Source organism: Melanerpes formicivorus, unplaced genomic scaffold (assembly GCF_026170545.1).
Source record: "Melanerpes formicivorus ecotype bairdi unplaced genomic scaffold, bMelFor1.0.p_v2 SCAF_11, whole genome shotgun sequence".
Taxonomy (NCBI): Eukaryota; Metazoa; Chordata; class Aves; order Piciformes; family Picidae; genus Melanerpes; species Melanerpes formicivorus.
The window spans coordinates 17,952,804-17,977,690 of NW_027142363.1; the positions used below are offsets into that span (position 1 = coordinate 17,952,804).

At 51.7% G+C, this 24,887-nt stretch overlaps 2 protein-coding genes across 2 annotated transcripts in view; one reads left to right on the forward strand and one right to left on the reverse strand.

Annotated features, from left to right (window-relative positions):
• The first annotated feature begins 1,919 nt into the window (after positions 1 to 1,919).
• Positions 1,920 to 24,887, forward strand: part of RAI2 (retinoic acid induced 2) — a 55,422-nt gene continuing 32,454 nt past the window's right edge. The window contains exon 1 of the mRNA XM_068144730.1: positions 1,920 to 2,044. The gene's annotated coding sequence lies outside the window, so the exon portion shown is untranslated. The remainder of the gene's footprint in view (positions 2,045 to 24,887) is intronic.
• LOC137444239 (sex comb on midleg-like protein 2) overlaps positions 11,006 to 24,887 on the reverse strand; it is a 132,369-nt gene continuing 118,487 nt past the window's right edge. Inside the window, exon 15 of the mRNA XM_068144722.1 lies at positions 11,006 to 11,198. The gene's annotated coding sequence lies outside the window, so the exon portion shown is untranslated. The remainder of the gene's footprint in view (positions 11,199 to 24,887) is intronic.

Genomic DNA, 24,887 nt, shown 5'->3' on the forward strand with positions numbered 1-24,887 from the left:
AAACCAAACCAAACTAAACCAAATCAAACAAAACCAAACTCAAACTAAACCAAATCAAACAAAACCAAACTCAAACTAAGCCCTACCCAAATCAAATCAAACTAAACTAAACCAAACCATACAAAACCCAACTTAATAAACCAAAGCAAACCCAAACCCAACCCAAACCAAATACAATCAAACTAAACTAAACCAAATCAAATCAAACCAAACCAAAACCAAACCAAAACCAAACCCAACCCAAACCAAACCAAATCAAACTGCACTAAATCAAACCCAAACCCAAACCAAACCCAAACCAAATAAAATCAAACTAAGCTAAACCAAATCAAACCAAACCAAAACCAAACCCAGCCCAAAGCAAACCCAAACCAAACCAACCAAACCCAACCAAATCAAACTAAACTAAACCAAATAAAACCAAAGCAAACCCCAAGCCAAACCCAACCCAACCAAGCCAAACCCAAACCAACCAAACTAAACTAAATCGAACCAAACCAGACCAAACCAAACTCAACCGAACTGAACCGAAGCAAATCAAACCAAACCAAATCAAACAAAGCAAACTAAACCAAACCAAACCAAACTGAAGCAAACTGAATAAAACCAAACTACATCAAAACCAAATCAAACCAAACCAAAACCAAACCAACCCAACACCAACCCAACCCAAGATGGGATAACATGAGTGGATGCTAAATCCTGAGGTGTTAGAAAATTCCCTCTCATGCAGCATGACCTAAATTCCTCCAAGCAACGAGGAAGTCACATATTTGGTGCATTTGAGAGAGAGGGAGACAAATGCCCATAAATTAAATTATCCTATTGGTGGGGGAAGAGGGGAGGGGAGGGGGGGAACATTCCTACTCTGGTTTGGAAGATGGATTAGGCAGATGACCTACTAAATATTCTGGGGTGTTTTTTTTCCACACCCTCCCCCTTTCTTTCACTAATTCCTAGCATGTCATGGCTGTGTGTGCTTTCCCCCCTTTCTTAAACCATAATCTGTTTGATCCAGCACCAGGCAAAAGGGGTTTTATTTTGTGTGTGTGTGTGTGTGCAATGCCCATTAAACAGCCAGAGGAACTCTCGAGTGGTTTGCTAATATCAACAGAAATCCAGATGGAATTACAATCATCTTTTATGGACATTTGAGGGCACATTATGTAACGCCAGCCATGGATTTAGTTTAATGCACCTTCCACCCAGCATCCAGCGACACTAAGAGCGATTTGAAACCCAGGAAAACAAACAAAACCTACCTCTTTTGCCCCCTCCACAAAACCATTTAAAGAAAAAAAAAAAATAAAGCCCAGAGGTGGTGGTGAAGGGGCTTGGGATGTTCAGAGTCTTTGTGGGGAAATGGGGACAAGGGAGATTAGGGGTGGGAAAGACAGAGGAAAAGGTGTTAAAAAAAAAGGGAAGGGGGAAGGGGAAAGGAAAAGGGAAAAGGGAAAAGGGTAAAGGGAAAGAGAAAGCGGAAAGGGGAAAGGGAAAGGGGAAAAGGGAAAGGGGAAAGGGGAAAGGGGAAAGGGAAAGGGAAAGGGAAAGGGAAAGGGAAAGGGAAAGGGAAAGGGGAAAGGGGAAAGGGAAAGGGGAGCAGCAGAGGAGACAAGGTCAAAACTTCCAACAAGCGGGCTGCAAACAATCCATGAGATTTACGAGCCAAGGATGCCGCTGCCTGCCGCAGCATCCTCCGGGGCTCCGCGGTTGTTCCCGCGGGGGCTGTGCGGGACCCTCAGTGCTCCCGAACCCAAGCATTCCCCTCTTCGCGGCCCGCCGCCCCCCCGGCTCCGATACTGGCGTGTGTAAGGGGGGGTTGGGGGGAGCAGAAGCGGTGGCGGGGGGCGGGGCCGAGTGGCGGTGGGCGCGGTTCAGGGTGGGACAGCCCCGGCTCTCGCCCCGCCTGGCGCCGGGGGGGAGCGGGACGCGGGTACCGGGCAGGGCGGCGCGTCCCCGGCGGCGGCGGCGGGGTTGACAGAGGCGGGCGGCGGCTGCGGCCCCCATGGATCCCAGCTAGCGGCTGCCGCACCCTTCGCCGGAGGTAGGAGCCGCTGGGCGGCTGCGCGGCGACAAGCCCGGGGGAAGGGTCGGGGAGCGGTGACAGGTTGGCCGGGGCGGTGGCGGCGGCGTTGTGCGGGGCTCTCTCCGCTGCATCGCTCCTTTCCCCTAGCCGCTGGCCGGGCTCTGCGGTGCCCCGGTGGGGAAGGGAGGCGGTGGTGGTTCCGCCGTCCCCCGCCGCGGCCCGTGACTATTGTTAATGGTGGCGCCGAGCGGGCGCAGCCAGACCCCGGCGCTTAGCGGCGGCTTTGTGCGGGGTCGTCCCGCCGGTGGGGCGGGGGAATGAGGGGCGCGGAGGGCCGAGGCGGGGAGAGGGACGGGGCGAGACCGTAACCACACGGTGGCCAGAGCCACCCTCTCCACCCTCCTCCACCCTCCTTCTTCTTCCTCCTCCTCCTTCGGCTGCTGCCTGCGCAACTTCTCCAAAACCACGCTCGTGGGTGCACCAGGGAGGCATCCTCCCCCCCGCTTCCCCACGGCTCGGGGCTGCTGCCCCCACGGGGGACAAAACACGGCGGCTTCGAAGCGCCCTCCGGTCCGCACGGGTTTAAAAATATAAGGGTGGGTTTCAAGATGGGCGATAACGGGATGCTGTAGGGGTCCCTCTCGTTGCCGGTCACAAGCGAGGAGGAGGAGATCGGGGCAGAAATTCCTCCTGGATGCTCGGCGAAGGCTGCCAGGAGGCTGAACTGTCACCTGCGTGTGTCGTGTGTCGTCCCCCCTTCCCCCATCCTTAATGGCTTAAGGTTGTCGCGGGGCGTGGGGCAATCTGCGCCGGCGTGGCCGCGGCGCTTCGGGCTGCGAGGCGGTGGGCGCCTGGGTGAAGGTGCCAGGTGCCAGCTCCGCAAGTTCCCACATCCCCTCCTAGGGGGGGAGAGATGCTGCAGGGTGTCCCCCTCCATCCCCCCGTGCGGGAGTTGCAGGGCGGTTGTTTGCTTTCTCTCGTTTCCCCCCCACCCCCCTTCCTTCTTGTTTTTAGGAGGTGGGTTTGGTTTTGGTCGAGTCGCTGTTGTTGACGTTTTAGTTTTCTCGCGTGTGGCTTCTCCAGCAGAAGTCTGGTTTGAAAACAATGCTTAAAACGCAGGATTTGGGGACAAATCGTCTATTTACAGATAGCCTGGGGCGGGCGGGGGCGGGGGGGGGAGGGAGGGGAGATGTATTTTTAAAGAGGAAAGAGGACCTGGCTGCCCATTAATTCTTCAGGTATTTTCCGTTGAGACTTGATGAGGAAATGCTCTTTATTCCCCCGCTCCATTCCCCCCCCCCCCCCCCCCCCCCTTAAGTAACCTTTCATGCCAGTTATCCCTGGCAAAATCGGCTTAAGGTTTAAAGTCAAGATTCCCTCCCAAACATGCTGCTGATTGGAGTGTTTCAGGCGTAGCACTAAATAGAGGATGGAAAACCGAGCACACTCCCATCATTTTGGTTTGGTTTCCAATATGTATATCGGGAAGAGCTTTGCCTTGCCCTTCTTGTTTTGTTTTCTCTTCATCGGCTTGTAAGTGGCGCTGGTGAATCAGGTGTTAGCGACAGGAACTGTCCTGCTGCTATCCTCTGCACATTTATTTCCCTGCACAGCTCTCTGCTTGGAGCAGCCTCTTCCATTCGTGCACCCTCCTCGCTGTTTTGTCCTCGGTGTCCCCTGGTGGATTTTGTAGCCTTTACAGAATCACAGAACTGTCAGGGTTGGAAGGGACCTGAAGGAGCATCCAGTTCCAACCCCCCTTGCTATGGCCAGGGACACCTCACACTACGGTTGCTCATAGCCACATCCAGCCTGGATGCAAAAACCTCAAGGGTTGTTTTTTTTATCGCTTTCTGCGATAAGCTCCAATGGGACTCTCCTGGAGATGCTGAGATCTCTCTCTCACCTCGGGAGATGACCTGAAGCCCAATTAGAAGAGGGGCTACCCGCAGGCTGATGCTGATTTTCCGTGTGCGCGTTAAATTCTGGAGGTGTTCCAGCAGTCGCAGCTCTCTGGAATCCCCCCCGCTCCGAGTGATGGGTTTTGCCGGGTCCCGATCGCTCCCTACCCAAAAGTGCCATTGATGGATGAGGTTTTGCTGCTCGCCTGGGGCTGCGTTGCAGGCCGGGGGCTGGAGGACGGAGCCAGTCACGCAGCGGGCACGCCGTGTGCCAGGGCAGGGCGCGCTGAACGCCCTGCAACTTCAGGAAGCTTGGCATTGGCTGGGCACATCCTGCAGCAGCGTGAATTACAGGGAAGAGAATGTGCGTGCGTGGAACAAAGGCGGCTGGCTCCCCTCTCGTGGTGTGTGCGTGGGGCTGGCTCCCCTCGTGTGCGTGGCGCTGGCCCCTCTCCTGATCTGTGCGTGGAACTTCCCCCCTTCCCCCCCTCCCCTTTAGACAATCTGGCTCCCGTTTCTGCCTCTGCCACACACTGCCAGTGTGTAGCTTTGGGCAAACAATTTACTGCCTCCCTGCCTCCCCTCCCCTTTGCCCGCGCCCCACCGCGGGATTGCCTGCCCTGGGCTGTCAGTTCCGACTCTAACTCCAAGCCTTCCCCTTCCCCAGCCGCCTTGGGCATGGCGGTTTGAAGCCTCAGAGAGAGAGAGGTGGTACCTGGCAGCTGCCAGGGGATGGAGCTTGACATTCAGATGCTGCTGCCGGAGCCGACGAGACAGAGGCTGCAGCCTTGCTGCGATTCATCAATGCCTAATCCTGGCCCTCTTCTGATCCAGTCGTCCTCTGCTCGGGCTGTGCTTGGCTGCCTGCTGGCCTTCCTGCCCCCTAAGCCTAGGTCAGGGCAGTCAGAGATGGGCTGGGTGTCACCCAGACCTTCTGCCACTTGAGGTTGGTAGGATCCGTGGCACAGGAGAGGGAGGGGGGCCCTGGTGTGATTTAGAAACATAGCTGGGGGGGGGGGGGGGGGAAATCGCAGCAACATCACAGGGGGGAAAAATAATGGCCAGAAAATGGCACCTGGGGCGTTCCTGCGCAGCCAGCTGTGTGCACATCGGGAGGGAAGGGAGGTGGGAAGGGTGCAGCTCCCTTGGCATGACAACGGCGCTCTTATTTTTAGTTGTGGAAGGCAGCCAAAGAGATAAGGAGTGGTTGTCATCCGGCTGCCTGAAGCCTTGGAAATAAAAGAAGGGGGGAAAAAGCCAAAGGAAAAAAAAATAAGAAAAAAAAATTGAAAGGGGGGGGGAGAAAAAAAAAATTAAGGGGGGGAAAATAAAAATTAAAAAAGGGGGAAAACAGAAAATAGGGGGAAAAAAAAGGAAAAGGGAAAAAGGGAATAAAAGAAGGAAAAAAAGGAGAAAAGAAAAAAAGGAGAGAAGAAAAAAAGAAAAAAAGGAGAGAAGAAAAAAAGAAAAAAGGACAGAAGAAAAAGGAAAAAAAGGAAAAAAAAAAGAATAAAAGGAGAAAAGAAAAAAGAAAAAAGGAGAAAAGAAAAAAAGAAAAAAGGAGAAAAGAAAAAAGAAAAAAGGAGAAAAGAAAAAAGAAAAAAGGAGAAAAGAAAAATAAAATAAAGGAGAAAAGAAAAAAGAAAGGCGAGGAAAAGAAAAAAAAAGAAAAAAGAAGGAAAAAAATTAAAAATTAAAAAAGGGGGGAAGGAATAAAGAAAAAAAGGAGAAAAGAAAAAAGGGAAAAGGGGAAAAAGGAAAAAAGAAGGAAAAAATGAAAAAAGAGGGGAAGGAAAAAAAGAAAAAAGGAAAAATATAAGGGAAAAAATGTGAAAAAGGGAAAAATAAGAAAAAAAAACGAGAAAAAGGGAAAAAGAAGGAAAGAAAAAAGGGGGGAAAAAAGGGAAAAGGAAAAAATAATAAAGATAAAAGATAAGGATAAAAGAATAAAAGAGAAAAAAAAAGAGAAAAGGGGGGAAAAAGAAAAAAAGAGAAAAGGGAAAAAAGAAGGAAAGGAAAAAGTAAAGGGGGGAAAAGGAGAAAGGAGAAAACAGAAAAGAGGGGGGAAAAAGAAGGAAAGGAAAATGGGGGGGGGGCGAAGGAAAAAGGAGAAAAAGGAAAAGAGAGGAAAAAAAGACAAAAGGGGGGGAAAGCTCTGTGAAAACAATAGAAATATTTTGCTGTAGGAACTAAAAGGGGAGGGGGGGGGATAATAAAAAAATAATAATGAAAAATAAAGGCAGATAACCTTGCAAGCCACATCAAGCTGGCAAGGACAAGATTTCTGCCTGCCCCCCCCCCCCCCCCCCAAAATATAATAATCACATAAAAAAATAAATCCAGAATGATCCTAATTAAGGCCAGAGCCTTTGTCAATGACTGCATGGCTTTATTTATCTCAGATGTTTCTAAGGTCCCCAAAGATGGGGCCAAATGTGAAGAGTTTGATGTGGCAGAGAGGTTGACCCCAATTACTTCGCTGTAAATCACAGGGTGGCTGTGGGAGCTGAGGGCATCAGATGGGTGCCCCACAGCTACTGATTAAAAACAAACCACCCAGATATATATTTTAAACAAACAAAAAAACCCACCCATAAATCCCTGGCAGTGTGAGCAAGGGTTTGGGGGAAGAGCAGTGGGCAGCAGGCAGGAGGAAGGGTGAGGGTGCAGGGAGCTGCGGTGGTGCGAGGTGCCCAAGGGGCTGCGTGCGCTGGCAGCTGAAATGGTGGCTTTGAAGCAGGCAGCTGGGGAAAGGGAAGCAAAATGGGAGCTGGTAAATGTTCTCCTTAAGAAGAGAGAGGAGGAGAGACCTTATTGGGGAAAGGGAAGCAAAAAGGGAGCTGGTAAATATTCTTAAGAGAGAGGAGGAGAGACCTCATTGCTCTCTACAACTATCTGAAAGGAGGTTGTAGCCAGGTGGGGTTGGTCTCTTCTCCCAGGCAAGAAGTGACAGAAGGAGAGGACACAGTCTCAAGCTGTGCCAGGGGAGGTTTAGGCTAGATGTGAGGAAGAAATTCTTCCCAGAAAGAGAGATTGGCCATTGGGATGTGCTGCCCAGGGAGGTGGTGGAGTCACCGTCCCTGGAGGTGTTCGGAAAAGGATTGGATGTGGCACTTGAAGCCATGGTTTAGTTGTCAGGAGGTGTTAGGTATTAGGTAATAAGTTGGACTTGATGATCTCTGAGGTCTCTTCCAACCTGGTTGACTCTATGATTTCATAAACTGGGATGGATGGAAGGTGAGTTTATTCTGAGTCAGTTGGTGATGTGGTGCTAGCCATAAATGGCTTTGGTTTAGGATCAGGCTGCGCTGGGTCACGCCTCTAGAGGTGGCATCTACAGTCCCAACACTTTTCACCCTTGTTTGGGTTCCACAGATTGTCCTCAGGAATACAGAAGTTTTCCTTATTTGTTGTTCAGAGCTGTAGGCCTAAGCTTTCCAGTGGCCTCTAGAATTCAGGAAGCTGCTGGTAGCTGCTGTGTGAAGTCCTGGCCCCTTCCCTGGCGATATTCAAGGTGAGGCTCTGGGCAACCTCATCTAGTTGAGGACGTCCCTGCTGACTGCAGAGGGGGTTGGACTGGGTGACTTTTGGAGGTCACTTCCATCCCAGAATATTCTGTGATTCCATGATTCTGAGTCTCCTACACCACCTCACTGAGCTTTGGTGGGGCCACCGAGGGCAAGCACCCCCCTGAACATCCTTTGCTGTGGCTTCAAATACCCTTGGCCAGGCTGGTTTGGAAGACTTAATTGCTCCTCCAAACACCTCTCTGTGATTCACAGCCTTTTAATTATTTCTCTCCTTTTCACGGGAACAAAGAGGTGGGAGAAGTGCAGCGGCCACCAGGAGAGCCAAGAGGAGGAGGGCTCTTGCCTGCCCTGGCAGATGGTGTGCCAGGTTATTTGGAGGAGTGCAGCTCTTGCATTCCAGCGAAAAATAGTTCGTTAATGGCCAGAGAATAATCACTTTTAAAAGCCTCTCCAGCTGCATTGCACCAACTGTTCTTTTTCAGCCTCTGAATCCTTAATGACAGTAGCAGCTAATTTCTCTGTCTGTGGTGTGCCTTTTTTTTCCTCCTTTCCCCCCTAGCTTCAGTGTCCTCGGGGTTTTTTTTTGCTGAGTTTATTGGGAAAATAATAGAAGTCATTACATAGCTACTTGTCACCTTTTCAGAGGAGAAAACTTCTCCCTGCTTGAGTGGCCAAGTTAGTTACTTGGTGACTGGCTCAGGCAGCAGCAGCAGCAGCAGCTTTTTGTAGCTCCTCAGTTAATCAGCTCTGCTTGGTGGATAAACTAAGTGGGCCAGAGGGGCGTTACTTTACTTCATGAATCACAGAATGGGCTGGAAGGGACCTCGAAAGGGCATCCAGTCCACCCTCCCTGCTCTCAGCAGGGACATCCTTCCACTCTGAGCAAGTAGCTCAGAGCATTGAATATCTCCAAGGACGGAGCCTTAACTACCTTCCTCATGCAGTGTTGCAGCAGCCTCCTGGTGCAGAACTTGTTCCTCACAGCCAATCTCCATCTGCTCTGCTCTTCTTTCAAACCCTTGCCCCGGGTGCTGTCCCTGCAGGCCTTTGGGAACAGTCCCTCTGCAGCCTTCTTGGAGCCCCTTCAGGTCCTGGCAGGGCTGCTATGAGGTCTGCCTGGAGCCTTCTCTTCTCCAGGCTGAACACCCCCAGCTCCCTCAAGCCTGTCCTTGTAGCAGAGCTGCTCCAGCCCCACAATCCTCTCCACGGCCCTCCTCTGGACCCTCTCCCTCCCTCAGGTCCATCCTATATCCCATAACCCAAAGCTGGAGGCTGTAGGTTGTCTTTTAGCATATATTTTGGCTGCCACCACAGCTTTCTGTCTCCTAAAGAGGGTTGTTAAATGGATGGAGGGAGGCCTGGGTGCCATCAGATGGTACAGCACAGAAAGTGGAAGCACCTTATGGCTGCGAGCTGTGGATCCCTGCACTCACAGAGCTGTGCAGAGGCTGGAGGGGAGAATAAATCTGATGAAGAGCAACTGAAGGAGCTGGGGATGGTTGGTTTGGAAATGAGGAGAATGAGGGGAGACCTCATTGCTGTCTACAGCTACCTGACAGGAGGTTGTGGAGAGGTTGGTGCTGGTCTCTTCTCACAGGTCATTAGTGATAGAGCAAGAGGGAATGGCCTCAGTCTGTGACTGGGCAGGGTTAGACTGGACAGTAGGAAACATTTTTCCCAGCAAGAGTGGTCAGGGATTGGAATGTGCTGCCCAGGGAGGTGGTGGAGTCCCCAGACCTAGATGTGTTTCCAGGTGGTCAGGATGTGGTGCTCAGGGCTCTGGTTTAGGGGTGACCCTTGCAGAGTTGGTTTAAGGATTGGACTTGGTGATCCTGAGGGTCTGCTCCAACCTGAATGTTGATTTCTGAGCTCCTGTAGTGCACTGAAATGGTTAAGCCAACAGACAAGGTGCACGCCCTTGGTCATGGAGAGGCTCCAGGCATCTCAGATTTGCTTTGATTACTGGAGGGCTGGCTCAAGCCTCCAGCTTCCTATTTGCTTTTTGGTGAAACTCAAGAGCTTTTCACTTTGAAGCATGAAGTCTCAATGCATTTTGGGGCCACTTTAGAGACCAGCTTTGTTGAGAAGAGGCACTGCTGCTTTTCCAAGAAGCTGAAGCTCTCAGGATGGCAGCATCTTAGCCTTTAAAGAGGAAGGACATGTTTCTATCAGAGTTTCCTGTTTTGAACCCTGTAGGTTAAGGAGTAAGAAGTGGTCAGAGGTGGGAGAGGTATCATTTAGGTCAAGGTTGTCTCCTTGTGTTTTGATCTTTGTGTGTATGTGGTGCACACCAATGAATTATTTTCATGTTTCTATTACAGCTTTGCATGTCTGCATTATTGTTCCCCCCTCCCACCCCTCCTCAGTTCTATTTAAGGCTGCTAACTTTAAGGAAGTCTAAACAAGGTTTCCTGTCAAGAATGGTTCAGATGATTTGCCTTCTCCAGCCCAGAAGGCAAATCATATCCTGGGCAGCAGCCAGAGGAGTGGAGGCAGCAGGGCAGGAGAGAGGATTCTGCCCTGTGACTCTGCTCTGCTCAGACCTCAGCTACAATCCTGCCTCCAGCCCTGGTGTCCCTAGCAGGAGAAGGACACAGAGCTGCTGGAGTGAGGCCACAAAGATGCTCCAAGGGCTGGAGCAACTCTGCTGTGAGCACAGGCTGAGGGAGCTGGGGGTGTGCAGCCTGCAGAAGAGAAGGCTCCAGGGGCACCTCAGAGCTGCCTGCCAGGAGCTGAAGGCATCCTGCAGGAAGGCTGCAGAGAGACTTTTGCTGAGGGGGTCTGGAGCCAGGCCAAGGGGGAATGGTTTGGAGCTGAGGCAGAGCAGGGTTAGAGTGGAGCTGAGGAAGTTGTTGAGTGTGAGGCTGGTGAGAGTCTGGCCCAGGCTGCCCAGGGAGGCTGTGGCTGCCTCCTTGCTGGGGCTGTTGAAGGCCAGGCTGGATGAGGCCTTGAGCAACTGAGTGGAGCTGAGAGGTGTCCCTGGGCATGGTGGGGAGCTTGGAGGAGCTGAGCTCTGAGCTCCCTTCCAACCTAAGCTCTTCTGTGAGATACAGCTAGTCCTGCCTGGGGCAGATGGTGAGGTTAGGAGGCTTCTCAAGGTCCTTTTTCAGGACATTTTCTGTGGCTCTGGGCTAATTTCATTTTGTAGGAGGCTGTGGTCGTTATGCTGATAGAGTTTTGCTGTAGCGTTTCAGGTGGATATTTATTGGAGGAGCAAATAATAGCTAATTGTAGCGCAATTACTGCTGCTGCTTTGGACAAATGTCTCTGAAAATTCAAGAGGAAGCCATCTGATGTTCCATTTCTTTTCAGCCCAGCATTGTGCTATGGCTGTGATGAATTTTTTCCAGGAGCTTTGTGGGTTTTGGTTGATTCCCCCCCCCCAATCTGTTTAAGTATATTAACGTTTTCAGAGGTCAAAGGTAAGCTTTAAAATGGATGCCAAATGAAGATGGATGGGAGGAAAATGACATTTACTTCTTGTTACTGCACATTGTTTGAATTTGACCAAAGGCAAAACAAAGAGCAACCTTCCCTCCACCTCCCCATGCACACAGAGGCACAGAACAGACAGACAGACACCTTCCCATCACCTGCTTCCCCTGCACACCTGGCCTGGGAAAACCTCCTTTGTGTAAGCAAAGCATCATCCTGACACAGTCAGGAGTCCAGTGGCTTCCATGTCCAGACAGCTGAAGTTTCCCTTTGCAGAGCATCTCCTCTAGCTGGTGTGAGTGGACTCTGTAAATAAAAGGAGATCAAATATTTATATTAGGAAAACACAGCTAATGGGAACCAGAACCATGTTATCATTTCCTGTCCTGGCTGGGTTTGGAGCTGATGATTTTTATCAGGGGAAGGGACTGTACCCTCCTCCCTGTTCACACACTTCTGGCACACTTGAGGCCCTGTGAAAACATCAATGTGGTGGGAATGGAGCCTCTCTCCTTCCAGTGGGAACAGTGGCCAGCCCCAGGCTTCAACAGCAGAGCAGTGTGCAACAGCTTTGGGTTCAGAGCAAGCAGCACAGCTCCAGGCAAGGACTGAACTTGATTTATGCCCATGATCTCCACTCTTGCCCCCAAATGATGATGGGAACCCAGGCCAGCAATGTGCCTCAGCAATCACAGCCACTCTCTGCTTTGAGGCACCCAGCCTGGCCTTGTGCTTGTTGTTTCACAAGACAGGGTCATGGATCATAGCACTCTCAGGGTTGGAAGGGACCTCAAGGATCATCCAGTTCCAACCCCACTGCCATGGCCAGGGTGTGGTGGGTTGAAATCCCCCCCCCCCCCCAACGTCAAATTCGCCAGAGCAGCTCAGCTGGAAGCAAATGAAAGCTGTATTTACATGCAGAACTACCATCTACAATGGAATGCAATGGATAGGTACAAAATAGACAGGATTTACAGTATCTACAGGTATTTACAGCTCATAAACAGCAAAAGGACCCTCCCTGTCCACCCCTTACACCCTTGTACACAAAAGGGACAAGGGAAAGGAGCAGAGAGAGATTTTGTTAGACTTAGCCAAAACAATGCAGCCAAGGGCAAGCAGAAGCCAGTTGGTATCTTTCCCAGAGCAAAGAAGAGAGGGAGTGTTTTGGTACAACTAGTTTAAGTCCCTTATCTCTCCACTGGGATTGTGTACAGCTGTCATTGTTTTCTTCTTTACACCCAATAGTGACTTACTTACATTTTACTACTTTCTGTTCAAGATCTGTGGAAAATTTTTAAAGGCCATAGCCTAAAACTACCACACAGGGACACCTCACACTACAGCAGGTTGATCACAGCCACAGCCAGCCTGGCTGCAAAAACCTCCAGGCAGGAGGCTTCCACCACCTCCCTGGGCAACCTCTGCCAGGCTCTCACCACCCTCATGGCCAACAACTTCTTCCTCACATCCAAGCTCAATCTCCCCACTTCTAGTTTTGTTCCATCCCCCCCAGTCCTATCAAGCCCTGACACCCTCAAAAGTCCCTCCCCAGCTCTCTTGTAGCCCCCTTCAGATACTGGAAGGCCACATTAAGGTCTCACCAGCCTCACTTGAAATTTCTTCCTCCTCTCCAGCCTCAATCTGCCCTCCTCAAGCTTCAATCCATTCCTTCTCATCCTATCACTCCCAGCCCTTGACTAAAGTCTCTTCCCAGCTTCCTTGCAGCCCCTTCAGGTACTGGAAGGCTGCTCTAAGGTCTCCATGGAGCCTTCTCTTCTCCAGGCTCAACAGCCCCAACTCTCTCAGCCAAGGGAGGTTCTGCAGCCCTCTGATCATCTTGGTGGCTCCCTCTGGACCCTCTCCAGCAGCTCCAGGTCCCTCTTGTGCTGGAGGCCCCAGAACTGGAGGCAGTGCTGCAGGTGGGGTCTGAGCAGAGCAGAGGGGCAGACTGGTTGTTAGGAAGAAGTTCTTCACAGAGAGATTGGCTATTGGAATGTACTGCCCAGGGAGGTGGTGAAGTCACCATTACTGGAGGTGTTTAGGAAGAGCCTGGATGGGGTGCTTGGTGCCATGGTTTAGTTGATGAGATGGTGTTGGATGATAGGTTGGACTTGATGATCTCAAAGGTCTCTTCCAACCTGATTAATTCTATTCTATTCTATTCCTTGTCTGGCTGCTCACACCTCACATCCTTCTGAATCCCCCTCAGGGTCCCCACTCGGGGGCTGCCCAGAGCAGAGCATCACAGCAGAGAAACCAAAAGCTGGTGGTGGCTTCCTCAAGGGAGAAAGCTTTGGTGCTCAGCCCTGCAACTGTCCATAGGCTCAGGATGTGTCTGAGATTAGGAGAAGGGATGGTAGAATCCTTTCCTCCCTTCCCCAGAGAGCCAGAAGCTCTCCAAAGGATCAATTTCTGGGTGCTGGAAATGCTTCTCTGACCAGAAAAGAAAAGGAGGGAGGAGGGAACAATGTCAGCTGCTCCAATACTTTGTTCCAGGGTGAAAATGTAGCCTTCATTTCAAACTGAATGGATTCCTCTTCCAAGGCTTTGCTGCCCTCCAAGTGGAACAAACAAAACAGTTGGATTTTTTTTTATTGTTGTTGTTGTTTTCTTTTTACATTTTCCCAAAAAGAGGGGAAAAAAGAAACCCTAACCCCAAAACCAGTTCTTTCAATTGCTCAACCCAAACACTTCTCTTTAATGTTGTTTTCCCCCCCCCCCCCCATCCTGCCTGGCCACCACAGCAAACAATTTCATTATTTGCCTGGCTCTAATGGCAGTGATTAAACAAACACAGCAAATGCTGGGCCCTTCCCAGAGCCTCCTCACACCCCACAGCCAGCTTGCTCTGTATTTGGTTAGCAGGGAGAGGGTTTGGGACTAGGCTGACTGCCTTGGGTTATTATTTTAATTCCAACCAGAGGCATTATCATAGAAGCAGAGAATGGTTTGGGTTGGGAGGGAGCTCCAAAGCTCATCCAGTCCAACCCCCCTGCACCCAGCAGGGACATCCTCCACTAGAGCAGCTTGCTCACAGCCTTCTCCAGCCTCACCTTCAACAGCTCCAGCCATGGAGCCTCAGCTCCCTCCCTGGGCAACCTGTTGCAGTGTTGCAGCAGCCTCCTGGGGCAGAACTTGTTCCTCACAGCCAATCTCCATCTGCTCTGCTCTCCTTTCAAACCACTACCTCTGGTGCTGTCCCTGCAGGCCTTTGGGCACAGTCCCTCTGCAGCCTTCTTGGAGCCCCTTTGGGGACTGGAAGTCTGCTTCGAGGTCTGCCTGGAGCCTTCTCCTCTGCAGGCTGAACCCTCAGCTCCCTCAGCCTGTGTTCATAGCAGAGGTTCTCCAACCCCTTGTTCATCTTTGTGGCCTCCTCTAGACCTGCTTCATCAGGTCCAAGTCATAGAATTGTTAGGGTTGGAAGGGACCTCAAGGATCATCCAGTTCCAACCTCCCTGCCATGGGCAGGGACACCTCACTCTACAGCAGGTTGCTCACAGCCACATCCAGCCTGGATGAAAAAACCTCCAGGGATGAAGCTTCCACCACCTCCCTGGGCAGCCTGTGCCAGAGTCTCACTACCCTCGCTGGAAAGAATTTCTTCCTCCTCTCCAGTCTCAATCTGCCCTCCTCAAGCTTCAGTCCATTCCCTCTCATCCTATCACTCCCAGCCCTTGGCAAAAGACCCTTCCCAGCTCTCCTGTAGCTTCCTTCAGGTACTGAAAGGCTGCTCTGAGGTCTCCCTGCAGCCTTCTGAACAACCCCAACTCTCTCTGTCCCCACAGGGGAGGTTTTCCAGCCCTTTGTGGCCTCCTCTGGACCCTCTGCAGCAGCTCCAGGTCCCTCTTGTGCTGCAGAGGCAGTGCTGCAGGTGGGGTCTGAGCAGAGCAGAGGGGCAGAATCCCCTCCCTGTGCTGCTGCTCTCCCTGCTCTGGATGCAGCTCAGCACACAGCTGCCTGCTGGGCTGCCAGGGACCACTGCTGGCTCCTGGGGAGTTTGTCACCAGCTGACACCCCCAAGGCCTTCTCCTCCAGGCTGCTCTCAGACCACTCCTCACCCAGCCTGGATTTGTGCTTGGGGAAGGAACAAGCCAATTTTGTGGCCATTTGCAGTGCCATTTATTTGTAGCAGGTAGCACCCAGGCCGCTGCTGTTCCCCAGCCTGCAGGAAGAGTGTTCTCCAGATGGTGCTGACTGTTGATGCTTTTATTCCCTTTGCTTGCACACAGCAGCACTCTGCCCAAAACATGGGGAACTGGCAAATAAAAACACTTCTGCTTTTACAAGGTGCCATGTGATTTGCTGACATGTCTTAGCAGGCTGATGAGCAGTGCTTGGGGGTGGGGGGTACTGGATGAAGCCCAGCACCCCAGCTTCCCCAGATCACAGCCAGTATGGCCCCAGCTTGGGAGGGACTTTGCCTTCTCAATCACATCAGGAGAAGTGTGGCCAGCAGGGCCAGGGAAGTGATTCTCCCCCTCTGCTCCACTCTACTGAGACCAGACTCAAGGAGAGGAGACTCAAGGAGCCTCCAGGTAAAAACAGTGTAATTAGCATAATATCATCAGCTCCTGCCCCACCACCACCAATACTGCACCCATCTCAGAGCTGGGGGCAAGACCCTCACCAGCCAAGATCATAGAATCAACCAGGTTGGAAGGGACCTCATTGGGTCCAACCTACTACCTAACACCTTATGACTAACTAGGGCCATGGCTCTGGGTGCCACATGTAGTCCTTTGTTGAACACCTAAGAGAGACCACCCAGAGGAGCTCAGCCCCAGGAAAGATGCCCTGCCACACACTGTAGTGTGAGGGGTCCATGCCCATGGCAGGGGGGTTGGAGCTGGATGGTACTTGGGGTCCCTTCCAGCCCCAGCAATTCTATGATTCTAGAACAATTTTGCAGTTTAGGCTGGATGTTAGGAAGAAGTTCTTCCCAGCAAGAGATACTGGCCACTGGAATATGCTGCCCAGGGAGGTGGTGGAGTCCCCATCACTGGAGGTGTTTAAAATAAGACTGGATGAGGCACTTGGTGCATGGGTTAGCTGATTAGATAATGTTGGGTGATAGGTTGGACTTGATCTCTCAGGTCTTTTCCAACCTGTTTAATTCTGTGATTCTGTGACCACACCTCGAGCACTGTGTCCAGTTCTGGAGTCTCTGTTCCAGGAAGGATCTGGAGGTGCTGGAGTGTGTCCAGAGAAGCGCCATGAGGATGAGCAGAGGGCTGGAGCTGCTCTGCTATGAGGACAGATGAGGGAGTTGGGGTTGTTCAGTCTGGAGAGGAGAAGCTGGGGAGGGACTTTTGAGGGTGTCAGGGAGTGATAGGACTGGGGGGGATGGAGCAAAACTAGAAGTGGGGACATTCAGATTGGATGTTAGGAAGAAGTTGTTGCCCATGAGGGTGGTGAGAGACTGGCAGAGGTTGCCCAGGGAGGTGGTGGAAGCCTCATCCCTGAATGTTTTTGCAGCCAGGCTGGATGTGGCTCTGGGTAACCTGATCTAATGTGAGGGGTCCCTCCCCAGCTTTCTTGTAGCCCCCTTCAGACACTGGAAGGCCACATTTAGGTCTCCTTGGAGCCTTCCCCTCTCCAGACCAAACAGCCCCAACTCTCTTAGCCTGTCCTCATAGCAGAGGAGCTCCAGCCCTCTGCTCACCCTCGTGGCCCTGCTCACTGGCAGGTTTGCTGTTTCCTGGAACTGCAGAGACAAACCCTTAGCTGTGGTCTGGGCACAGGGCAGCCAGGAAGAGAAACCCATTCCATGAATTCAAACAGCATCAGGAGGATAAATTGAGTCAAGTGGAGAGAAGCAGGCACGGGGCTGGGGTGGGGCTTGCTTGGCTGCTTCTTCCTTCCATGTCTCTGGCTTGGGGTGATAGATCTATTTTTTTTTTTTTTAATTAAAACTTGAATTATGTGGCTTTGCTTCCCACCTCTGAGCAGTATTTCACAGCAAATTCCTCCCTAATAGCAAGCAGTCAAGGGTAAGGAATGGCTTGCTGAGCCACGGGCACTGTTAATTACGCAGAGGAAACCTCTGGGTTTAAAACAAATTAGACCTCGTTAAACCTGGGTCTGTTTCCACACAGACCAGCTCCCAGGGTGGGAAACTGCGCTTCTCAGCTGAGAAATCCCTGGCAGGGATGTGGCCAGGCTGGCACAGGTGCACTCACTCGTTTGGTTCGTGTCAGAGATCCACAGCCACTGCGCTCAAGTCAAAATCTGTGACTGAAGAGGGAAGTTTAGGCTTGAGCTTAGCAAGCAGCTCTTCACAGACAGAGAGGCTGGCCTTTGGGATGGGCTGCCCAGGGAGGTGGTGGGGTCAGCATCCCTGGAGGTGTTTAAGAAAGGTCTGGATGAGGCTCTCAGTGCCATGGTCTGGTTGATTAGTTAGGGTTGGGTGATTGGTTGGACTTGATGATCTTGGAGGTCTCTTCCAACCTGGCTGATTCTGTGATTCTGTGACTTCCTTGCATCCTTCCTATTTTCCTTGCATCCTTCCTATTTTCCTTGCGTCCTTCCTATTTTCCTTGCATCTCTGCTACCCCACCAGGGTGGTACCCAAGCCTCTGTGCCCACGGGGGTCCCATCTCGCTCCTGGAGGTGGTTGATGGCCACCAGCAGCTGGAGTCCAGCAGGCTGGCTTGCAGGGTGAGCCAGCTCCTGGTCAGTCTTGGTGCTCGGCCCATCTGAACAGCTTGGCTGCTGCAGGGTTAGCAGTAGGGGAAAAGAGGAAAATATCCTTTTTCTTCCTTGCTTTTGGAGAGGAAGGAGACCTTTGACTGTCTCCTTGGACTCAGCTCTGGGGAGGCCACACCTCGAGTGCTGTGTCCAGTTTTGAGCTCCTCCATACAAGAGAGATGTGGAGGTGCTGGAGCCAGGGCAGAGGAGGGCAAGGAAGCTGTGAAGGGCCTGGGGAATAAATCTGATGGAGAGAGACTGAAGGAGCTGGGGATGGTTAGTGTGAAACAGAGGAGGCTGAGGGGAGAGAGACCTCATGGCTGTCTACAGCTACCTGAAAGGAGGTTGTGGAGAGGTTGGTGCTGGTCTCTTCTCCCAGGTATTTAGTGATAGAACAAGAGGGAACAGCCTCAAGCTGTGACTGGGTAGGGTTAGACTGGACAGTAGGAAACATTTTTCCCAGCAAGAGTCAGGCACTGGCAGAAGCTGTCCAGGGAGGTGGTAGAGTCCCCAAGCATGGCTGTGTTTCAAGGTAGTTTGGATGTGGTGCTTGGGGCTCTGTTTTAGGGGTGATCCTTGCAAAGCAGGGTGAATGGTTGGGCTTGGTGATCCTGAGGGTCTGCTCCAACCTGAATGTTTCTATGACTTCTGCCACAGGGCTTTTGCCATGGCTGGGCTGGCAGGAGGGATCTGCTTGTTCTCATGGACAGAGTCTGGGCTCTGCTTGTTTGCTTGGTCTACTTTGTTATCAAAACTTGGCTGTGGCTCTGAAGTTGTTTTACTTGGAGGCCTTCTGTAGGGTACTTCACAGTCAGCCCAAAGGGCTGAAGTGGTTGCTGGAGACCAAACACTGAAGCCTGTGCAAACTGTGGCATGTTTGAAGATGCTTTCCTGAATTCTTTTGGAGGCACTGGAGGGGTGAATCCACAGGAGAATCCTAGTAAGGAGAGTGAAATGTGGCCTATAATGAGCATTTTAATTGTATGGTTTAATTGGAACCGGTTGCCCAGGGAGGTGGTGGAAGCCTCCTGCCTGGAGGTGTTTGCAGCCAGGCTGGATGTGGCTGTGAGCAACCTGCTGTAGTGTGAGGTGTCCCTGGCCATGGCATGGGGGGTGGAACTGGCTGCTCCTTGAGGTCCCTTCCAGCCTTTGCAATTCTGTGTTCAGAGCCATGCCATGTATGGGCCCTGCTGCCTTGCTGAGACACCTCCCAGATCTTTCCTGGTATTAAAGGCATTGACACTCTTATACCAGGAGCAGAAACCCCCATTCAGCTGGCTAGAAATCAGCAATAACATTTTGACATCTGTGCAACAGTTTAAGATGAATTATTCAGCACATAGATTGGTGCTGTTTGAGCAGCCAGCACATCTCTGCCCATTTGCTGCTGTCAGGCCCTGCTGGAGGTATCATTGATGCCAGTGGGAGCTGAGCACATGGGCTGGGAGTAGGTTTTGGCCCATAGCCTGGAAGAGCATTTGACAGCACCCCTGCAGAATATGATAGGAATAATCTGCTTTGCTTCCAGCAAAAGACAGAAAGACAATGCCAGGGCTCCTTCTCTTAGAGTATTTGAAGCCTGTGTGGAAAAAATACCTCAAGAATAAAAGAAATCATGAATTGTTTCAGTGATTCAGTGCTGCTTTAAAGAGTGAAGCTTGCATGTGATGTAAATGATCTCAATGTATTGCATATGAGCCTCCAGGAGCCCTCAGCATCTACTCCCTACTGGGAGCAGACCTGGAGTACAAACAGGCAGCAGGTCTAGGCCAGTCCCCAGCTTCTGCCAGGTCAGAGGGTGAGAGTAAAGCAGTCACTCATTGCTGTCAGCAACAGAAAATTCATGAGAGTCACAAATTAAGCAGCATCTGATTTGGAAAAACAAAGCAAACTGTTCTTTAAGGACTGTGCTCACAGAATCAGAGAACCATTAAGGCTGGAAAAGACCTTTAAGATCATCAAACCCAACCCTAACCCAACTGCCATGACCACTAAACCATGTCCTGAAGCCCCACATCTACAGCTTCTTGAACACCTCCAAGGCATGGGGACTCCACCACCTCCCTGGGCAGCCTGTTCCAACCCCTCACCACTCTCTCAATCAAGAAGTTTTTCCTCATGTCCAACCTAAGCCTCCCCTGGCACAGCTTCATCTCATTGTCTTTCATCCTGTCCTTGGAAGAAGAGACCAACGCCAGCCTCACTCCAGCCTGCTTTCAGGGAGCTGCAGAGAGCAATAAGCTCTGCCCTCAGCCTTCTCTTCTCCACACTGAACACCCCCAGCTCCCTCAGCTGCCCCTTATATGATACCCCCAATCCCCTCCCCAGCCTGGTTGCTCTTCTCTGGACACTCTCCAGCCCCTCAATGTCTTTCCTGTGCTGTGGCACCCAGAACTGAACCCAGTGCTCAAGCTGTGGCCTCAACAGTGCCGAGCACAGAGGCACCAGCACTGCCCTGCTCCTGCTGCCACACTGGGTTTGATGCAGGCCAGGATGCCCTTTGCCTTGGCTTGTTATAGTTGTCCACTGCTGTTTATCTATCAGGCATAAAATTGGGAGCAGTGAGTGAAGAGCAGAGTGAGCAGCAACATCAGCTGCTCTAGTTAGGTGGTGTCCCTGCCCATGGCAGGGAGGTTGGAGCAGATGGTCTCTGAGGTCCCTTCCAACCTGAGCTATTCTCTGATTCTAAACAGCATGCAGCTCTGGAGGCTCAGGTGCAGTGCTCCAGAAGGAGGTGGGACCTGGCTTGCTCAGCCAGCCCTTGCCAAGGTGATTTGTGCAGCTGGGGGCAACCCTGGAGCTTGCAGTTGCAGTGGCTGTGCAGTGAGCACCACTCAGGTTGTGGTACCCTTGAGTGGCATTGTCAAAGGGACTTCAACTCTGTGTCTGAACTCCCCTGCTGCCTTTAATCTGATCACTGCCCACTGTGCCTCCCTCTGGGACAGGAGGAGATTATCCCTCCAGGGAGGGAAAGAGGCACAGAGAGATGCCAGGCCCAATGTTAACAGTGATTTTCATCTCTGCATAGATGCACATATCTCTGGGGGAGTGCTGTCCAAACCTCCTGTCTGGGTAGTTTGTCCCCTGCCTGCCATTACAAAACTGGCTTGGAGAGACTCACTGCCTCAGGTGGGAAACTCCTGAGTGGGGACAAGAACTGAATCCTGGATCAGAGGAAGAGACCTTACTAGTCTAGGGCTGGGGTGGGGAGGGGGTGTGTGCAGGAGACCAAAAAGACCCAGGGAGGGGAGTTTGGAGGACATGGCATATGAGGAGTGGCTGAGGGAGCTGGGCTTGGTCATTCTGGAGAAGAGAAGGGAGACCTTATTGCTCACTACAGCTCCCTGAAAGGAGGCTGGAGTGAGGCTGGGATTGGTCTCTTCTCCCAACTAGAGAGAGGCAATGAGGTGAAGCTGTGCCAGAGGAAGGTTAGGTTGGACAGAAGGAAAAACTTCTTGAGTGAGAGAGTGGTGAAAGGTTGGAACAGGCTGCCCAGGGAGGTGGTGGAGCCCCCATGCCTGGAGGTGTTCAGGAAGCTGTAGCTGTGGTGCTCCAGGACATGGCTTAGTGGCCATGGCAATTGGGTTAGGGTTGGACTTGATGATCTTGAAGGCCTTTTCCAGCCTTAGTGATTCTCTGATTCTATGAAACAGTCAAAGTAATAAATGCATGAGGAAGGAGAAGGCTTCCTGGGTTTATTGCTGCTGGCTTGGAGGGCTGTGTGCAGCTTGTGAGCATCCCTTAATGAGTGATGCAGCAGCTCTGTGCCGGTCTCAATAAAACCTTCTGGTGCACGATGCCAGCTCGTGATTGCTCCCATGCCCAAGAAGCCCCTGTGGGGCTGTCAGTGCAGCTGTGCACTGCACACAGTGTGTCTGCCTGCAGGAGAGCCAGACACTGAAATCATTTAGCAGCTTTCCTTACCTCCCATCTGATGATTTTATTTTACAGAATTAGCCAGGTTGGAAGAGACCTCAGAGATCATGAAGTCCAACCTATCACCCAGCACCATCTGATCAACTAAACCATGGCACCAAGTGCCTCAGCCAGGCTCTTCCTAAACACCTCCAGGGATGGGGACTCCACCACCTCCCTGGGCAGCACATCCCAATGGCCAATCTCTCTTGCTGGCAAGAACTTTCCCCTAATCTCCAGCCTGAACCTCCCCTGGCACAGCTTGAGACTGTGTCCTCTTGTTCTGGTGCTGGCTGCCTGGGAGAAGAGACCAACCCCCACCTGGCTACAACCTCCCTTCAGGGAGTTGGAGAGAGCAAGAAGGTCTCCCCTGAGCCTCCTCTTCTCCAGGCTAAGCAGCCCCAGCTCCCTCAGCCTCTCCTCACAGGGCTGTGCTCCAGACCCCTCCCCAGCTTTGTTGCCCTTCTCTGGACACCTTCCAGCAACTCAACATCTTTCCTAAACTGAGGAGCCCAGAACTGGACACAGGACTCAAGGTGTGGCTTAACCAGTGCTGAGTATAGGGGCACAATGACTTCCCTGCTCCTGCTGCCCACACTCTTCCTGATGCAGGCCAGGATGCCCTTGGCCTTCTTGGTCCCCTGGGCACACTGCTGGCTCATGTTCAGCTGCTGTCCACCAGTTCCCACAGGTCCCTTTCTGCCTGGCTGCCCTCCAGCCACTCTGACCCCAGCCTGGAGCACTGCCCTCCCCTCACGTCCACAGCATCCCTGACCTTGGGTTTCTTCCATTTAGCTGAGATGTGAAGCCCTCAAATGGCTCCTGGGCAGGCACTGCTAGGTGTGGGGAGAGGCTGAAGGGTGAGGTGTGGGGAGAGCTGATGGGTGAGGTGTGGGGAGAGGCTGATGGGTTAACAGCAAGAACAACAAGAGCAGGACCAGCGCTCTCCTTCATTTCCTTTCTGTGCAGCTTTCCAAACAGTGCATCAAAACACTGCTGCCTGGAAATTTCCAGGCCCATTTCCTGCCTGCTGCATGCTCATAAAGCAAGATTGGCTGTACAGCCCAGAGCTGCAGGACTGCAAGAAAGTCAATAAAGAGCTGACCACCTCCCTTGCCTCTGTCAGCAGCAGTTGTTCAGAAGCTTTTGCCTCATCTGCCTTATTAAAACCCACACTTGGCTCCCACACAAAAAGCTACCCAGGAACCATGAAGAGGAGGGATGAAGAAAAAAAGGAGAAGGCTGAAAAAGAAGAGAAAGAAGAGAAGGCTCTGAGGAGACCTTCTTTTGGCCTTCCAGGATATGAAGAGGGCTACAAGAAAGCTGGGGAGGGACTTTTGAGGGGGTCAGGGAGTGATAGGTCTGGGGGGGATGGAGCAAAACTAGAAGTGGGGAGATTGATGCCAGGAAGAAGTTGTTGGCCATGAGGGTGGTGAGAGCCTGGCAGAGGTTGCCCAGGGAGGTGGTGGAAGCCTCCTGCCTGGAGGTGTTTGCAGCCAGGCTGGCTGTGGCTGTGAGCAACCTGCTGTAGTGTGAGGTGTCCCTGGCCATGGCAGGGGGGTTGGAACTGGCTGCTCCTTGAGGTCCCTTCCAACCCTGACAATTCTGTGCAACAGCAGTGAGCATCCTCCTGCTAGGTCTTGCAGGAAGCTTAAAGAGTGCTTGTAGTGAAAAAAGAAGCCCAAAAAGAAGGAAAATGCCTGCATTGGATGCAGTCAACTTCTGGCTCTGCCACCTACAGCACAGCACAGAGGCAAGATGATGATGCAGGTGATGATTAGTTTCGTGCAGCAATGAGCAGATTTAAGGAGCTCCCTCATGGATTGGGGGTTTGAATATTTAAACATCTCTATGGATAGGTTTCTGCATGTGTGTACAGACCTCACCTCTGCAAGAAAAAGGCAGGGTGAGGAGGATAGAGTTTTGCCTGGGGGAGCTGGGATTGCTTATTCTGGAGAAGAGGAGGCTCAGGGGAGACCTTCTTGCTCTCTCCAGCTCTCTGAAGGGAGGTTGTAGCCAGGTGGGGATTGGTCTCTTCTCCCAGGTAATCAGCACCAGAACATGAGGACACAGTCTCAGCCTGTGCCAGGGGAGGTTTAGGCTGGATGTGAGGAGAAAGTTCTTCCCAGAGAGAGTTGTTAGCCATTGGAATGTGCTGCCCAGGGAGGTGGTGGAGTCACCATCCCTGGAGGTGTTCAAGAGGGGATTGGATGTGGCACTTGAAGCCATGGTTTAGTCATGAGGTGTTGGGTGACAGGTTGGACTTGATGATTCTTGAGGTCTTTTCCAACCTTATTGATTCCATGATTCTGTACTGCAAAGCAGATCTGAGTGTGTGGTTGAAAGGATGCTCTTTGTTGGTTGTTATATTCCCATTATGTAAGAGGAAATGATGGGATGTTTGCCAAGCTTTGAGGGGCATCCATCAGGGATCCCTACCCACCCCCACACACACACCTTCCTCATGCCTACTCACCTTTAAATGGGGGAGGGGTAGGGGGAAACCAAAGAGAGAGAACTTTAACAGCAAGATCATTGCTTTAGCTTAATATTGTGAGATTTCAGAGATTGGATTTTCTGAGAGTAATGAAATGAACCCTGAGTTGAGCCATGAATTTGATTGCAGTTAATTTGATTTTGGAGCTGCTCCACAAAGCTGAGCCATTAGCTTTAGCCTCACACACTTTGGGTTTGTCCAAAGTGATGGTTTTTAAGATGTATGTATATATATATACTTACAGAAGATGAAAATCTCTTGCTAGGATCACAGGCCCACAGGATGTTAGGGGTTGGAAGGGACCTCTGGAGAGCTTCCAGTCCAATCCCCCCCTGCCAGAGCAGGAGCAGAGAATCCAGCACAGGTCACACAGGAACACATCCAGACAGGGTGGAAATGCTCCAGAGAAGGAGACTCCACAACCTCTCTGGGCAGCCTGCTCCAGGGCTCTGGCAGCCTCACAGGGAAGAAGTTCCTCCTCATGTTGAGCTGGAACCTCCTGTGCTGCAGTTTATAGCCATTGCCCCTTGGCCTGTCCCAGGGTGCAGCTGAGCAGAGCCTGTCCCTGTCCCCTCCCTCCTGCCCCCCAGCCCTCAGCTATTGATAGACATTGATCAGATCCCCTCTCAGTCTTCTCCTCTCCAGACTAACCACCCCCAGGGCTCTCAGCCTCTCCTCACCAGGCAGTCTCCAGTCCCTTCAGCATCCTTGCAGCCCTCCCTTGGACTCTCTGCAGCAGATCCCTGTCCCTCCTGAGCTGGGGAGCCCAGAACTGGATGCAATATTCCAGGTGAGGTCTCAGCAGGGCACAGTAGAGGGGGAGGATAACCTCCCTGGCTCTGCTGGCCACACTCTTGTGGAGAAGTGGAAAAGGAAGGCCATGGTGGTAGCAC